This window comes from Lissotriton vulgaris, chromosome 4_1 (assembly GCF_964263255.1).
Source record: "Lissotriton vulgaris chromosome 4_1, aLisVul1.2, whole genome shotgun sequence".
Taxonomy (NCBI): domain Eukaryota; kingdom Metazoa; phylum Chordata; class Amphibia; order Caudata; family Salamandridae; genus Lissotriton; species Lissotriton vulgaris.
The window spans coordinates 98,046,447-98,064,823 of record NC_141691.1 but is presented as its reverse complement, the minus strand read 5'-3'; the positions used below and the strand labels follow the sequence as shown (position 1 = coordinate 98,064,823).

General features: G+C 49.3%; 1 pseudogene; it reads left to right on the top strand.

Moving 5' to 3' along the window:
• The first annotated feature begins 10,942 nt into the window (after nt 1–10,942).
• LOC147718422 (uncharacterized) lies at nt 10,943–17,994 on the top strand (annotated as a pseudogene).
• The last annotated feature ends 383 nt before the right edge of the window (nt 17,995–18,377 follow it).

Here is an 18,377-nt window from a genome sequence, read left to right as displayed (position 1 = left end):
CCACACCGTGCTTATATCATCAACAGACCCCACATTATTAACAAAGAACTCCTCAACTATCTGTCCTAGGCGATCAGAGAGCACTTGGTCAGTCAGTATCCCCGGAGAGAGTCTCCAAGTGAAAGGGGCTGGGGCATGTGTCGGGATCTGCAACACCAGTGTAGCAGGAGCGTGATCTGAAATAGTGCGGGGCAAGTGAGCAGCATCCACCACCCAACCACACACATCCCTAGTCGTCAGCCAGAAGTCTAGTCTCGACCACGTATCATGTGCTGAAGTGTAGCAAGTACCCACTCGCACAGTTGGATTCCGCAGCCTCCATACATCCAGCAATTGCAGCCCAGTCATACCCTCACATACTGCTTCCGCCGCCCTCTTGCGCACAACAGGACTGTCATGTTTCTTGTCCAGCACTGAATCGAGCGTGACATTCCAATCTCCCCCGCATATGATAGCAGACGGTGCAAGCAAGTAAAGTTTGTTCCAGAGCATTACATAGAAATCAGGATCGTCAATATTTGGACCATACACATTGAGTAAAGTAACCAACATACCACACAACTTGCCCTGCACAATAATAAACCTTCCTTCCTGATCGATTTCCTCGTGCATCACTTCAAAGGGTAAATTTCTCTTGATCAAAATCATCACCCCCCGAGCATATGAAGAGTATTTAGTGGCCAGTCGCACCCCCGCCCACTGTCTGCCCACCATTTCAGCCGCCCTGCCCTGAAGATGCGTTTCCTGAAGAAACACCACCTGAGCGCCATGTCGATTTAAAAATGCCAGCATTTGTCTCGTCTTTTGTGGCCTATTAAGACCCCGCACATTCCACGTTATGCATGTGACCTTACCCCCCCTGTCCATAACTCTCATTCTGTAAGCCTCCCAAGCGCCAATAGGACCGCCCCCCTGCCCATCCCAGAAAGCTCACCCCTGCATCCCACCAGCCATATGCGACCTGAGCATCCTCGTAGAAGAAACGGACCCTCAACCGGAGGAATTTCAGCACCACAGTCCTCACATCCCGGACCAGGACAGTAAACAATCCCTCAACAACCCTCAATCCCCCTTCCCCCAACCCACCACCCACTTCAGCGCACCCAATTAGCCGAAGCCATCCCGAAACCCAACATTGCACAACCCCCAACATTTCAAACAACAGCGTGTGGGGATCTCCCTTATCAGGGGCATAGCGGCACACTTCTCCCGCCAGGAGGTGACGGGAGCGTGGACCACACTCAATTAGTACATCTCCAACCTTACAACCCTAATCTCGTGAACAGGCACCCAATATTGTGCCAACAGTTTATCATACAATACCAGAAGAGCCCCAGAGGTGCCTACTTCCAAGAGCGCCTCAGTTTCTGCCAAGAGCCCCGGCTTCCACAGGGCAGGCCCAGTACGATCCCCCCAGATCTCACCACCTTTCAATCGAGTGTGCCGAGTATAGAGTCAGCCAAACGTAAGTCGACAGCAGATATAGGGACGTTGCCCTCCGTCTTCCCCCCCCCCTCCACAATATCCATGTTCTCATTCTCAAGTAACAGCAGCCCCAGTGTACTCCTCAGTTCGTTAAAGAGAAAGCGAAGGAGAGATCGATGGGGAGCAGACCGCAGGTCGCATCGCAGCAGCGCTTTCGTCGTAGGTAAACAGTCAGAACAGCTTATGCGGCGTCATCCTGCCCCTCATCTTCCGCCACATTTCTCCCGTCTGGCTCTTTGGCGCGTTTTTTCAATTTTTTGGCGTAGTCCATTGCCGCCTTGGGAGAAGAAAAAATCTTGTTATCCGCCGGTGACCCTATCCGTAGGCGTGCAGGATATAACATGGCGTACGCAACCTCATTAGCCCTCAGCATTTGTTTCACCGGAGCAAATTCTTTACGGGCTGTTTGTACTGCCATGGTGAAGTCTGGGTAGAACTCAAGCCTATTGCCTTGATATTCAATGGAGCCCTTCTCCCTTGCGAGCCGAAGAATGGTGTCCCTGTCCCTGTAGTTCAGAATTCTGGCTACTATCGGCCGCGGCGGCGCTCCAGGCGGTGGTCGTTTGGCCAGCGAGCGATGAGCGCGCTCAACTATGAAGACCTTAGAGAGTTGGTCGGATCCAAATATGTCAATGAGCATTCTCTCCACATAGTCCTCCATGCGTCCCACGTTCGTGGATTCCGGCAGGCCTGTGACCCTTACGTTGTTCCTTCTGGACCTCCCTTCTAACTCCTCGTTCTTCGCCTGTATGACCGCCAGCACCCTTTCCATGCTGAATACTTTAGACGATACGGTGGCCAACCCGTCCTCCGTGGCAGACACCCTCTGCTCCACTTCCCCCAGTCGCTCGTTTTGGCGGTCAAATTGCGTCGCCATTTGGTCGAGTCGGTGATTGACCGATTCCATAGTGCCCTCGATGGATTGCAGGGTCTTCTGCATAGCTACTAACGTGGCTGCTAGGTTCGGGGCGCCCCCCACAGCCCCCTCCCGATCAGCATCATCCGGAGTCTGGGAATTCATAAGTACAGTCTTTTTTGCCTCGAAGTTAAGCTTCGGCTGATTCCTCTCCGCTCGGCCCATGGCGGCAGCACACTCAGCACAGCCAAATACCCAATTTAGCAGACCTGACTCGACCGTCTATGCCAGCCCAGTGGGTCCGATGCAGTAGTCTGGCGTCCCTCGCAGTCTCAGCGCTCTCCTGTACACCTGTATACAGCGCCGCCCAGGCCTCCACACCGGTCAGGATGCAGCACCTCAAAGCGATCCCAGACAGCCTCTGCGCTCCCCCCCCCGGATACTCTGGGCATGCCAGTCGGTAAGGCCGTGTTCAGCAAGGCCCCCTCAGCAAGTAAACCCCTCCAGCTCCGGGTTCCACTCTGATTCTGACAGCCACAAGTCCGCGGTAGGGGTTAGCTATTTGGCGGGACGCCGCAGACGTTTAGGCAATCAACACGTCCACCATTGGCAGCAGTGAAATAGCAGGCAGATTAGCGCGCAGACATCGGTTGAGGCTTAGGGCTGTAATCAACGTCTCCGTCTCCCCGCCGTGCCTCTCCCTGCCCCCCCCAGAGTCGGCTCGCGCAGCGCGGCCTCGGCAGGCCCAGCGCCACCTCCGCAGCCCCGGGCTTGCTTAACGCCCCGCCCCACTCACCAGCTCCGGCGGGTCCAGGCCGTTCCAATCTCCGGCGGCTCACTGGGGACACTGCACAGGGTTTCGTCGTGTCCGCCCCGCTACTGCCGGAGTCCGTCCTCCTCTCCGCAGGGTGAAAGCCGCAGGATCTAGCGGGCGTCCAAGTTGGCCAGCAGCGGTAGCCCCACGAGGCGCGGGCAGTGCAACCAGCAATCTCCCGTCACGGAGCTCTTCGTCCCAAAGTGTGCTCCGGACGGCCTCAGAATCCGGATAAGAGCTACGCGGCAGGCCCCCGATGTCAGCGGGGCTCTCTCAGCTCGATTGCAGGGTCCAGGCTGCAGAGATTTTAGGATAAATGAGCGAATTTTACGTGGTCCTGACAGAGCCTCACGCAAGTGCGGCCATCTTGTCCGGCGCCCTCTAGCGCCCCCCGACACTAGTTGATATAGATCTTTTCTTTGGACTAATACCCCCCCCTGATATGTGGAGAGCGATTAGTAAATTTGATGATCAAACGATGTTAGGAGCAAATTGGAAAGATATAAGCCAAGCTGATTTAGATAGGGAGCCTGCATGTAAACCCTGTCAGCTGATTTTAGATCTCCCAACAGCTATTTTGAATAAATTGAAAACGCTTGTTCCCCCTAAAAAGATTGATTGGACTATGTTAGCCTCGTGCAAACAGAAACAAGACGAGTCGGTATCTGACTTCTTCACACGTTTCGAAGAAGCGTTTCATGATTACAGTGGGCAATTGTTAACAGATGATACGGGTAGGCATCTGTTTGTCGTCAAGTATGTGGCTAATCTCCTACCAGAGATTGCAAAGCGGTTGAAAACTAGTGAAAGTTCTTGGACCACGGCGACCCCTGCGTCTTTGTTAACTATGGCTCAGTATTATGAGCGGCAGGAACTAGAGGCTAAAGAAAGTGTTGATAAGAAAGCAAAGGAGTTGAAGACGAAGGTGATGTTGGCACAGGTTTGCGGTGCGCAATCTAGAGGGAATGATAGAGGCAGGCGAGGAGGGGGTAATGCGTCGTATGGTCGTACCGATATTGCTGAGGACCAATGTGCATATTGTAAAGAGTTTGGGCATTGGGCTGAAGACTGTCCGGTACTTCGTGAGCAACGTAGCCAGCGTGGTGGAGGTGGTGGAAGGTCACGGAATAGTTATTCGGGAGCGAGAGGTGGCGGCAGTGATCGTGGTAGGTTTGAGGCGAGGGGTCGTGGTCAGGATGAACGAAATACTTTTGATCGGCGAAATCAGTATCAGATATCGGAGGGTGAGAACGTGGAGAGTCAGGATTATGTGCATGCATAGGATTGCGTAGGATGGGGTGTGGAATCGGTTGAAGTGCCGGTAGATCAAAGAGGTCCATATGTATCAGCGGGCGTTTTGGGTTCTACTGATCAGTTTTTAGTTGACACAGGAGCTACTCGTAGTGCTTTGTCTAAAAACTTGGTTCCAAGGGCTCCCCTGTCTGGCGAAACGATTACATGTATAGGGTTCGATGGCACATCCTCTCCAAGCCCATTATCACAACCTCTTGCATTTTGCATTGATACATTTTTTGGTCTATGTCCATTTTTGTTGTTGCCCCATACCCCAGACAATATTATGGGCATAGATTTGCTCAAATATTTTCGAGCAACGATACGCTGCGCTCCTGAAGGAGTGCGGGTTATTCTAAATGACAATTATCCAGATGCAGGCAGACTATGTACCAAGCAAGAAATTGAAGCGTTGTATCTCTCTCCCACACACGTTATGGGCGACATCAGACACGGATGTGGGACAGATGCTCATCCCGCCTATTCGAATTACTGTCAAGGAGGGAGCATCTTTGCCCCGTGTACCGCAGTATAAGATATCCAGAGAAGGTGAGATCGCCCTGACGCACATCGTTCAGGATTTTATTATTGCAGGAGTAGTGGAGGAAGTTCCCTGTAATGTCTGTAACAGCCCTATTCTTCCGATCCTTAAGAAAGACACTGACGACAAGGTCTATCGATTTATTATTGATTTGAGAGAAATAAACAAAATTGTAATACCCCAGTACCCGGTGGTGTCTGACATCACCACCTTACTTACTTTGGTTCCCCCCACTGCCACTACTTTCTCTGTCATTGATCTTAAGAATGCGTTCTTTTCCATTCCCATCCATCCCGACAGCAGATATCTATTTGGCTTCACGTTAAATAATAAATCGTATAGATTTTGTCGTGTTTCTCAAAGTTACACAGAGAGCCCTAGCATTTATAGCCAGGCTTTAAAACGACAGCTCGATTAATTTGACTTGCGATCTGGAGTAGCTCTTATTCAATACGTTGATGACCTCTTATTGGCTGCAGACACCTATGCACAATGTGAGGAGAGTACTCTTGCCTTGCTTTCCTTTTTGGCTCAGAATAATCACAAAGTCTCTAGGAAAAAGTTACAATATTGTAGACCAAAGGTGACCTACCTCGGTCATCTTTTGTCTAAGGAGGGACGTGCATTAACATCTGATCGAATTCAAGCGATTTTAGATACACCAGTCCCCCGCACTCAGTGAGATGTACGTGCCTTCATAGGATTAACGTCCTTTTGTAGACAGTGGATAATGGGGTTTTCGCACATTACAAAACCTTTGTTAGCGTTACTGTCCAAAACTACACCAATGCCCCTTGAATGGACAGATGAATGTCAAAATGCTTTTGAACAATTGAGACAGGCCCTTTGCTTTGCACCCGTGTTAGGTACACCAGATTACACAAAGATTTTCACGTTGTATGTGCACGAGAAAGATGGATGCGCATTATCAGTGTTAGTGCAGACACACGGGGATAAGCAGAGGCCCTGTGCGTACTTTTCGGCCATTCTTGATCCTGTAGCACGAGGGTTACCTGGGTGTTTCCGAGCAGTTGCAGCAACAGCAGTAGCTATACGACAGAGTGAGGGAATAGTTTTGTCACACAAACTGTTGGTATTAGTTCCCCACGCGGTGGACGCTTTGCTAAACCAAACGAAAACCCAGTATCTTACGAGTGCACGTTTAACAGGATATGAGCTTACACATTTGGCGCCACATATCACACTAAAAAGGTGTGCTACCCTGAACCCTGCCACTTTATTGCCGTATCCGGTTGTGGAGGGCCAAGAGGAAGAACACCATGACTGTGTTTTCCTGACTGAAGAACAAACAAAGGGTCGTGTTGACTTACAGGATACGCCACTTCCAGATGTGGATGGGGAACTGTGGGTTGATGGATCGTGTTTAAGGCTGCCAGATGGCACAACTTCTGCAGCATATGCGATCACGACACTTAAGACAGTGGTAGAAACAGCACGAATACCACAGAAATCGGCTCAAGCAGCGGAGCTGATAGCTTTGACAAGAGCCTGCGAATTGAGTGCTGGCTTATGTGTGAATATCTACACAGACAGCCGGTACGCCTTCGGAGTAGCGCATGACTTTGGCCTACTCTGGAGAGAACGTGGGGTTTTGACTTCACATGGAGTACACATTATGCACGGAGAACTAGTGCGTGATCTCTTGAATGCGTTACTTTGTCCAAAGAAAGTGGCGATAATCAAATGCAGTGCACATAAAAAGGTCACTGATAAAGTGGGACAAGGCAATGCTTTTGCAGACAGTATAGCAAGACAAACGGCTATGTCACAAAATGACTCCCCAATGTATGTAGTGAAGTCGCAGGCTGAGCGATGGCACGATGCTAGAGCGGAGATATTAGACATTCAGAAATCAGCGACTGAAGCAGAACTTGCAACCTGGGCAGCAGAGGGGGTGCTGGATGATGAGGGTTGTTGGAGGAGCAAAGATATGGAACGATGGAAATTGCCTGCAGCTTACTTGCAAGCGATGGTCCAGATGACACATGGGTTGGCACATGTTGGAGCTCTTGCAATTACTCGATTGCTAACGCGAGTTTGGGAGCATCCTGAGATTGCCAATACGGCCAAGAGAGTAGTGCAGACCTGTTTGATATGTTTACAGCACAATCCTGCAAAAGGGACGCATACTCCGAAAGGAGGGTTCGTTCCACCTACTGCACCGTTTGAGGTACTGCAAATGGATTACATCCAGCTTGAGCGTTGTAATAACCTTAAGTATGTCCTAGTGGTGGTGTGTGCTTTCAGCAAATGGGTTGAAGCCTTCCCCACGAAGGATAATACAGCTCTGACAACAGCTAAGGTTTTGCTCAAGGAGTACTTCCCTCGATACAGTGTTTGCAAATTTTTGTGGAGCGACAATGGTCCCCATTTTGTTGGGAAAATTGTGGAGTACGTGTTGAAGGGTTTGGGAATCCAGCAGAAGTTTCATGCTGTGTTCCATCCTCAGTCAGCAGGTCTTGTTGAACGGTACAATGCTACTTTGAAACTAAAGTTCGCAAAGATTGTGGCATCCACGTCTTTGAAGTGGCCGGATGCCTTGCCTTTAGCATTACTCTCTATTAGATCAGTGCCCCATTCCCGAACTGGCCTCACACCTTATGAAGTGGTGTTTGGAAGGCTGATGAACATATGGGGAGTTCCTAAGCCTCGATTGTTACATGATGTGCCTTGTATAATGATGAACGATTATTTGGCACGATTAACAAATGATTTACTCTCTATTCACCAACAAGTTCGAGAAGCGCTCCCTGACAATTCTATTGGAGAGGCTCATAATCTTCGTCCTGGCGACCATGTGATGATTCGCTCATTTGAGAGGACGAACAGCTTGGAACCGAGGTGGCGTGGCCCGAGCAGGTATTGCTCGCAACTCGAACGGCTGTGCGAGTTACCAACAGGAAGCGGTGGGTGCACTCTACTCACTGCCGTCGTGTCTCTCCGGATCTGGTGAGCCCGACTGCGCTGTCTGACTACCGAGACTTCTTGGACGAGGAGAAGAGCCCAGCTGTAACGTCTGCCGAATCGGAGGGAGCCTTCCCGGACCACACTGTTTCTGGACGAGAAAGATACAATCTGCGACCACGATAAGAAGATTTTTTTTTGGTGCGAGACTGGTTGAGTTACCGCTCCAGGTTTGTGAAACGGAAGCCGGGAATCTCAAGGGGGGGGATCAGTTCTGCCAAGTGTAGCGACACCCGTCTTGACCCCGGAGAAGAAAACAACGGCTACCTCGGAGCTCAGCACTCATATTTTTATTTTTTAGTTGTACATTTGAGACATTGGGAACTTTTGAACTATGGCGTCTTCTGCAGCACGAGACAAAAGAATCCTTGGTGCTGTATTATTTGTGTTGACAATTGTGGTAATAGCTGTGATAGCCTGGGTAGTCGAACTTGTGGTACCTGTGCGAGAACATTTGCTGCCGACTACCCCGGCTCCATCTGAACATTTTCATTTCACGCTACCATACCATGAAGAACGGCACCAACAGACTTACTTGAACAATAGCTTCATTCAAATTCCGCATCACACTCATAATATGGCGAACACTTCTAACTGCTGGGTATGTGGGATGTTGCCTGGACATCAAAAGAAAGGAGGCACACCGCTTATACCACTCCCGTTTTCTCATAATGGGTCTTGTAATGCTTGGTACACCCTCCTGTTCACTTTACGCTGGCCGACAAAAGGGGGACTGCTTTTTCGTTTGAACAAAATTTGTTTCAATGATCGAGACGGCTATCCGCAAGCTGAAGGTACCAAGTTTGAATGGGAAGAGTACCGCCCGGACAATGTGTCTGCACCACGAGTTTACAGTAATCATCGAAGTATTAACATGTCCAATTTTCATGTTATTAATGTCATTGATACAAAAGCCGATCTCTGTGTACGTAATAAAGGTACAATTCCAGTTGGCAGAATTGATTGTAACACCACTCTCACCTTTGATACCCCGAATGGTATTTCATTTGTAGCCTCCCGAAATACGTACTTCATATGTGGTAATAAAGGTTATCATCGTCTCCCTTTAGGATGGTTAGGAACATGCTATATCTCTTTTGTATTGCCCCCTGTATTTATTGCTCCGCCCATGTATCATAATGATTACGTATTGTACCACGACTTTATATTGAACAGAGTTAAGAGAGCAGTAGTTCTTGACGATATAGACCAAACAGACACTGCGTTGCAACAATATGTTGATTTCAATTTGGGTTTGTTTTCTTTTGTGGGAGCTGCTCTAAATAGCCGGAAAATACGACGATTAACTCGTGTTGTTGAAGCTGTTGCCAATGATACTGCTTTTGCATTAGGGAATTTAACTGAGGAGCTTCAGATCTCTAGAATTATAACGCTCCAGAACCGGATGGTTCTAGATGTAGTTCTAGCCGACCGAGGGGGGGGCATGCCGCATCATCGGAAGTAGTTGCTGTGTTTACGTGCCAGATAACTCACCATCTGTGTATGATGCCATATCCAAATTACATAAAATTGCTGCTGAGATACATCCTGACAATGGTACATGGACCTTTTCGGGGTGGTTCTGGTCAATGCTTAGTACATGGGGCTGGAAGTTACTGACGATTCTATGTATAATAATTGGGATATTATTCTTCTTATGCTTATGTATTCAATGTGGCCCAGCATTGTGTTCTATGTGTCTATCAGCTTGTATTCCATCTAGACAAGCTTTTGCCAAAAATGAACAAATGAATCATAAAGAAGTGGCCCAGATTATGCCCATCGATATAGAAGATGAGTATCCTGATTATGTCCATTATGAGGTAGCTTCAGCTCAACGCTAAAAGGGTCGTCTGTCGTAATTTGACAATGACTGGGTTAGCGTTAAGCTTTGCTACACATTATTCCCTTATCTTGACCATAGTTGTTAAACGCCATTTTGTATGTTACAGCGGCCATTTTAGAGAATGCGTCACCTCGTGGTCAGCATGCCCTTTAGTCCTTTCTCCGTACCATTGACCACTTGAGTTTGCCCAGCAACAGGCTATTTTTGGTAACGGTCAAGCCCGCACATGTGCAGTTCCGACTGACCAGTCATCGCTTAGGAATGTTCTGCCTAACTGACCAGTGGTGTTGTAACCCCTCCCATGAGTTGGCTGTGTTCCAAAAATGACCATATATGTACCTAAAACTCTGTAACCATGTACCGCCTATCTTTTAATGTCTGTAAAAACTGTATAAAAGAAGGACTTACACCGATGTTCGGTGTGATACTTCTTGCATTGCTGAAGGGTGCTGTAGGAATGTACCACCACCCCATGGGGTCTTAATAAACTTGTCTTTTGCATTTTCAGTTTCCGTGCCAACAGTTCTTATGGTGTAGAGGGTATTCTGCGGAGTATGTAGGCCTGGAGAACCCAATACCACACCCGTCCTCCTTGGTGGCGCGTGTTGCGCACGTAGGCCTAACCCCCCGACCTCACCATTCATCGCTGCACACGGCGGACGCTTCCCAGCGACCAGCGCTAGTGAGGGGTTTAGCCCCCCCCTCGGGGAGCGAGCGCACGTCGGAGCCGTTGAGGCCTTACGTGCGTCTCGGAGAGCTCGCGCACGCCGGGTTGTGCGTGCGCAGTTCTCGAAGGTGCCAGATCGACGCTCTGCCCCCGGCTGAAGTGGGGATCAACGCAGCATTGGCCAGGAGCCGAGGGCGATTTCTGTGCTCTTTTTGCAGCTTTTCCTTTGGCTCAAGCGACGGAGTCTACCTGCTTGACTCTTGCCTTCCTGGGATTCAGGAGACCATTCTGTTATTTCCTCCGATAGTCCTAGAGTGGGACTGTATTATATACTTTATACACGCTTGGTATTTCCGGCTCCTGCGCCTGGCACTCCCCACATTCGACGCCCCTGCCTGGGCTGGTTTTTTGCTTCCCTCTGGGGATTGGAGTTGGAATTTTGATTCCTGGTAGTGATGGCAGACACGGAGTACTGCGAAGAGGAGGATGCTGCGTATGGATATCAGGGCCAGCAGGATTTCTATGAAGGGGAATCCATGGAGGATATCATAGATAAAAAGCTAGACGCCAAGTTAGATAAGGCCCTTTCGTCGGCCCTCATCCCTTTGGCCAAGAAGTTGGATTTGCTGGTCCCTGGTAAGCCTCTGCCCATTCCGGACAAAGACTCCCTTCAGCCCCCCCCTAAGAAGGCAGCTCTTGATCTGTCCTGGCCTCATGCCCAATCATACGAGAATATTTGCAAATCCAAGGAGTCCCGTTCTCAGGACAAAGCTGTTACCTCTCCTCCCACCTCCCCCCCGAATGACACCACCACAGATACTGGCACCGATACTGAATATTCGGATGCCGCTCCCCGCAAACGCACAAAAAAGCGCAAGCATACCTCTCCGGTCATTCCCACCCCCTTTTCCTTTGACCCGACTGACATTGTCCACCCCAGGTCGTCCGACTGGGTTCCCCCTCCTGCTGTGGGGGCCTATCTGGAGACTCATCTCCGTAAGGGATTTGATAAAGAGGTTCGCTCCCGCCTTAAATCAGAATGCCCTCGCCCCGATTTACCCCACAAGGTGGCTATCACACCAGATATAGACCCCTCCATGACCACCTTTCTTAAGAAATATAAGAAGAACCCTAAGAAAGGGATTGATCGCGCGCTCCGAGCGTGCCAAGATAAGGTCCTCGACCTTTTCGGGCCCTTTGGCCAAAATCTTGGAGTTAGCCCTTCAGGCTCAAGAGACTGGTGCCGCCATCCATCCGGAGGTTTTGGCGGGCTGGGCTCAATGAGCCATTTGTATGCTTGGGAACGCGAACTGCGCTATGGCCTCTGAACGACGGAAATCCGTCCTTCTTCGAATCGACCCTCAACTGGTGGAATTGGCTTCCTCGGAGCCGGGTCCTTTGGCGGAAGGACAATTGTTTGGTGACAATTTTGTTAAGGACATTGCCAAGTTCGTCAACACTTTTGCGTCCCTAGACAAGTCTCAGGCCTCACTGAAGCGTGTTTTGCATCAGGTCTCTGGTAGGGCCGGGCGTGGCAGAGGACGCTCGACCGGCCACTACTCAAATTCCAGTCCTCAAAGAGGCTACGCCCCTAGACGGGGACGAGGGAACAGGAACAAGCCGGATTTTACCCGTCAAGATCACGCGGCTTCAGGGGCCGCTATAACAGAGGGGTCAATCGAGGCTACAAGAACTTCGATAACCAATCTTCCGGTAAGCCCCTCTCTTCCTTTGCTTCCGTTGGGGGGAAGATTGTGTCATTTTGTCAAGAATTGGACAATTCTCACTTCAGATGTGTGGGTGCTTCGGACCGCCCAGGGTTACGAGATAGAGATGGTGTCTTGTCCCATACAACCCTTCCCCCCCCCCGTCCTCTCCTTTTTTCCCATCTCGAACAGAGTTTTATTGACTCAGAACTGGACGAGCTTTTGACAAAACAGGCCATTGCTGCAGGACCCTTCCTTCCGGGAGGCTTCTGCAGCAACGTCTTTCTTGTGCAAAAGAAAGAAGGCGGTCAGCGCCTCGTGCTGAATCTGAGAGATTTCAACCCCTTTGTTACGTATCGCCACTTCAAGATGGAGGGCATCCATCTTTTACGAGACCTTCTCTTGGAGAACAATTGGATGGTCAGACTGGACCTGAAAGATGCCTATCTGACGGTCCCAGTCTGCCCATCACATCAAAAGTTTTTGCAGTTCCCTTGGAAAGGGCGCTGGTTTCGTTACAGGGTACTTCCTTTCGGGCTGTCCTCAGCCCCTTGGGTGTTCACCAAACTGCTCAAGCCGGTGATCTCCCGCCTCCGGGAGATGGGAGTGCGTCTGATTGTTTATCTCGACGACATGCTGCTCCTGGCTCAGGACCGGTCCCTTCTTCTCACACACTTGGAGTGGACGACGTCCTTGTTGCAGAATCTGGGATTCGTGATCAATACCAAGAAATCGGTGCTGATACCGAATCAACAGATGGAATTCCTGGGCTTCCTGATAGACTCGGTCTCGGCCCAGCTTCTCCTTCCCCTTTCAAAGATCAGGTCCATCAAGAGGGAGATTACAACCACCCTGGCCAAGGAGAAGATCTCCTTGAGGGTGTTGGCGCGGATTGTGGGCCTTCTGGCCTCATCGATTCAAGCCATCTTCCCCGGCCCTTTGCATTACAGAGCTCTGCAGAGACTGAAGATCTTTTATCTACAGAGGAATTTTCATTACGATCACTTGATCCCTCTTTCTCCCGAGTCCAGGGAGGAACTTCAATGGTGGCTGGACCACATGTCGGCCTGGAACGGCCGAGCTATTTTCGGCGCAGCCCCAGATGTGGTGGTGGAATCAGACGCCAGCCAGTGGGGCTGGGGCGCTCGCTGTGGCGAGTTTACCACAGGAGGACGTTGGTCAGCAGACGAACTATCTCTTCACATCAATTGTCTAGAGCTTCTGGCAGGGTCCTTTGCCATCAGGTCTATCTCACCGCTGAAGAGCAATTGTTGTATTCTCCTTCGGATGGACAATGTCTCCGCGGTGAGATACATCAACCGATTGGGCGGGACGAGATCCCGGATGTTGGTACACATTGCGAAGGAATTCTGGCACTTCTGCCTGGATCGCAAGATCTCCGTGGTGGCAGAATACCTTCCCGGGAAATTCAATCAAGTGGCAGATTGGCACTCCCATTTTCTGCGGGACTCCACCGATTGGAGACTCCACCCATCGCTGTTTTCCCGGATCATGACTATGCAAGGCCCGTGTCGGATAGACCTGTTTACCTCGCGCCTCAATGCCCATCTTCCCCTGTTTTACAGTTGGAGACCCGACCCAATGGCAATGGGGACAGACGCGTTCCTTCACCATTGGGGGCACCAGAGGAATTATGTGTTTCCTCCGTTTGCACTGATCCCGAGAGTAGCGGCGTAGCTACGCCGACAGAAAGCGACAAAAGTGTTGGTAACCCCATTTTGGTCGACTCAGTCGTGGTTTCCCACGCTGTTGGAGTTGTCAATAGACCTCCCCTTCCGGCTCCCAGTCTTCCCGACGCTTCTACAGGACCCAGTGGGGGCGTGCCATCCCCTGGTCCTGCAGAACCAACTGTCATTGATGGTATGGACGCTCTCCGGAGACATGAACGCCTTGCAGGCCTTTCACGAGAGGCTTCCAGTTTTATGCAGCAGGCGTGGGCTCCTTTCACCCGAAAACGTTACTCTGCTTCTTGGAAGAAGTGGGTGGGTTGGTGCCTTTCAAAACAGGTGGATCCCGTGGGATCAAATATAACTGAGGCACTGAATATTTTATCTGACTGCGCAACGTCTGGCCTGGCGTACAGGTCAGTTAACAATTTCAGGTCTGCTATTTCTGCTGGTCACGACCACATAGACGGAAAACCTGTGGGGATGCATCCCTTGGTGTGTAAGTTGCTTAAAGGTGTGAGTGTGGCCAACCCTCCTCGGCCCAGGTATTCCACCATTGGGATGTTAATAAAGTGCTAAATTTGTTGGAATCCTGGCCCGATAATGGTGCTTTGTCTTTGAAACAGCTTTCTGCCAAGCTTACCATGCTGTTGTGCCTCATTTCATGTCGGAGGGTTTCAGATGTCAGAGCTTTGGATTTAGCAGGGAGGATGTTTTCACCTCAGGGTGTATCCTTTGTCATTACTAGACGTACTAAGACCATGTCTCGCTCAGTTGATTATCCGGCCTTTCCACACAATGGCAAGTTGTGTGTTCTTCAATGTCTTAAATGTTTTGAGGAGCGTACTAGTACACACAGAATGGATCCTTTGAGGCAGTTGTTGATTTCTATCCAAAAGCCTTTCAAACCAGTCGCTGCTTCTACCTTAGCCAGATGGGTCAAGTGGATCATGTCGGAAGCCGGCATTGATACTTCTGCTTATGGGGCACACTCTGCGAGGGGTGCGATGGCTTCTAAAGCCTATCTACTGGGTTCCCGCTTGGAGGATATTCTGAAGGCAGCTGACAGGTCCTCAGATTCAATGTTTAAAGTGTTTTATTACAAACCGATTCCTCATGTTTCTGATGCTGTGATTGACGAGCTTTAATGTGAGCTTTGAACCAGCATAATCAGAAGCCTCCGGTCCTGCCATAGAATACAAAATTTTCTAGCTATCGCAACAAGCATTTTAGATTCTATTAAGGACACGGAGGCGAGGATTATCCCACCCGTTGGGACTGTTATGCAACTGTTGTTGATTACATGCCGTTGTCTAACCTTTTATACCCACCCTTTAAATAGTCTAGGTTGTGGGAATTTTTTCTCAAACTTCTTTTTCTGTTCCAGGAAATGACTCCAACAAGAGTTGATTGCCGCCTGTGGATTTCGGCTGCCGTACCTTCCTGATGGAGGATATCTTCTTGCTGTTCTGGATTTCTCAGTTGAGAATTATTTATGGAACTGTTTCTCTCCGTTGAGAGCTAAAGACTTTGTTCAAAGTGACGAGACTGTTTACGACTGTTCGCGCAAAGAAAGAGGAGGCCTGATTAGTGTCTCCATGTTATATATGCTTTTTACCATTGTGATTGGTTGTTGTAAGAGAGGCGTGGTTCAAAGCCTCATGGGAAATGTTGTTTTTTTACATTTGTAGTTTCATTTTCATTGGCTGCTGTTTGTGCAGTAAAGAAATGAGAAAGCATAATCCTCGCCTCCGTGTCCTTAATAGAATCTAAAATTCTTGTCGCGATAGCTAAAAATTTTTGTATTCCACCACAAGTGTAGAGATTCCACCATGCGTGCGGGGATTCCAGCACAAGTGTGGCAATTCCACCATGAGTGCAGAGATTCTGCCACAAGTGCAGAGATTCCGCCATGGGTTTAGAGATTTTGCCACAAGTGCAGAGATTCCACCATGAGTGCAGAGATTCCCCCACGAGTGCAGAGATTTCACCACGAGTGCGGAGATTCCACCATGAGTGCAGAGATTCCACCACAAGCGCGGAGATTCTGCCACAAGTGTAGAGTTTCTGCCATAAGTGTAGAGATTCCACCATAAGTGCAGAGATTCCACCATGAGTGTGAAGATTCCACCACAAGTGCGGAGATTTTGCCACAAGTTTAGAGATTCCACCACGCATGCAGAGATTCCGTCACAAGTGTAGGGATTCCGCCTTAAGTGCATAGATTCTGCCATCAGTTTGGAGATTCCACCACAAGTGTGGTGATTTCACCATGAGTGCAGAGAATCCACCACGAGTGTGGAGATTGCGCCACGTGTGGAGATTCCAACACAAGTGTGGAGATTCCACCACTCATGCGGAGATTCCACCAGGAGTGTAGAGATTCTGCCATAAGTGCAGAGATTTCGCCATGAGTGCAGAGATTCTACCACGAGTGTGGAGATTCCGCCACAAGTATGGAGATTCCACCACGCGTGCGGAGATTCCGCCACAAGTGTGGTAATTCCACCATGAGTTCAGAGATTCCACCACGAGTCTGGAGATTCCGCAACAAGTATGAAGATTCCACCACGCTTGCAGAGATTCCGCCACAAGTGTGGTGATCCCGCCATGAGTGCAGAGAATCCGCCACAAGTGAGGAGATTCCACCACATGTGTGGAGATTCCATCAAGGGTGCAGAGATTCCACCATGAGTGCAGAGATTCCGCCTTGAGTGCAGAGACTCCGCACTGGTAAGTCTACGAGTTATACGTTACTTTGTAAATCGGGCCGTCAGTGCCTGTGTCCCACTGACTCAGTGCCTGGGTTCATTTTGGAAGTTTCAGTGATGCAGACCAAGTCAGTGTCCCAGTGTCAGTGTTTGTGCATCTGTGTCAGCGTCTCCATGTCGGCACTGATGTGTTAATCCAAATATTCTAGGGTCACAATTACTGCCCTTGTCTCAGTTGTCCAGTGCTAGTGCCCTGGGTCCAGTGTCATAAAGTCAATGTTACTATGACAAGGTCTCAGTACATGCGTCCCTGTGACTGTTCTTACCCCTATGCAGGAGCGACTGGTGTTCTTGGGCACAAGAGGCATTGCCCTGCCACCCTGAGGGGAGAGGAAAGAACAGGGAAAAAACACAGAGCAGCTGGAATTAAATTACTGCTCCAGGTAGTGTGCTGAATCTTCTGGGTGAACTCACGTGAACTTTGCATATGTCTTACTGTGCAAGTGCTTGCCGGGCGAGGATTTCTTCGACCATGAATGCACAAGCTATCGCAGTGGCATCATATAAGAGGGAATGCTGAATTAAAATGCAATTGATCGTGTTTCTTTTGGGGTGCAACAACAGTGGCCCATGGAGGAGTTAGCAAAGCTCCATTCACTTCCACGATTGGGGGAGGGCCTGGTCGATGAGGAATAGAAGGAATTGGATGGCACCAATTTGTATATCATCACAGAAGGGCAGGTTGTAGGAGGGGTACAGGGGGCAGCTCTTCTTGCAGTAACATGTATTTAATACTGCATTTGCTTTCACTTTGAAAAGTACATGATAGAGCTATCATGACAGAGTGTTTCTTTATCTCGACACCTTGGCTGCACAAAGGCTCAAGAGAAGGAAGGAACCAGCTGCAGACAACAATTACACTATAGCATGAAAAGGTAAGTATGCCGTTAAGCTTCTGCCTGCATCAGGGGCATCATCACCCTCCCACACAAAAAATGTGGACCAGCGGTGGGTCCAGCAACAAACCGAGGCAGCTAGTGACATTGTTTGATTGCGGTTGAAGGTGCCTGCGCAGTGCTTAATTTGTAAAAAAACATAAGTGCTGGGGCTCTCGCCAGGAGGCCACTGGAGCTTGAATCATCCATTGCTGCCAATGACAGTAACAGCACAACTACTAACCATCACATACCTACAAGGGTGACAATTCAAACTATTCCAGGCCCCCAAAGCTAAAAGAATGGCTTGGCGGCAGGTAATAGTCATGTTTAATGTATATTGAATTAATAATTAACTGTTGTTGTGATCATCTATTAATTAGATAGACGGAGCCACCATGTGGCAGACTGTCACAAGTGCGGGTGTTGATAGTGCCAGTGCAGAGCACCTGAAACCTGTGGCTTAAATTACGCACTGTGCCTGCACCATTCCAGCACTGAGAGCATGTCTGTGTGACTATGTGTCTGACTTAAAGTGAGAGAGAGTTATTGAAGTTGTGAGTCAGAGTGAATGAGAATTAGTGACAGTAAGAACCAGTATGTATGAGAATGAATGTGTGTGAGAGAGAATGACAGCAAGTGTAACTGAGTGTTACTCTGTGCGAGATACAGTAAGACTGAGTAAGTCAGAATAAGTGAGACTGAGTGATGCAGAGTGGGTCAGAGTAGTTTAGTGAGACTGCATGAATTAGTGAGAGAAAGTGAGACTGAGTGAGTCAAAGTGAGACAGTAAACTTAGGGGGTTATTTATAAAAGGCCTGTGCCGCCACGTTTTTAGATGCTCTTGTGG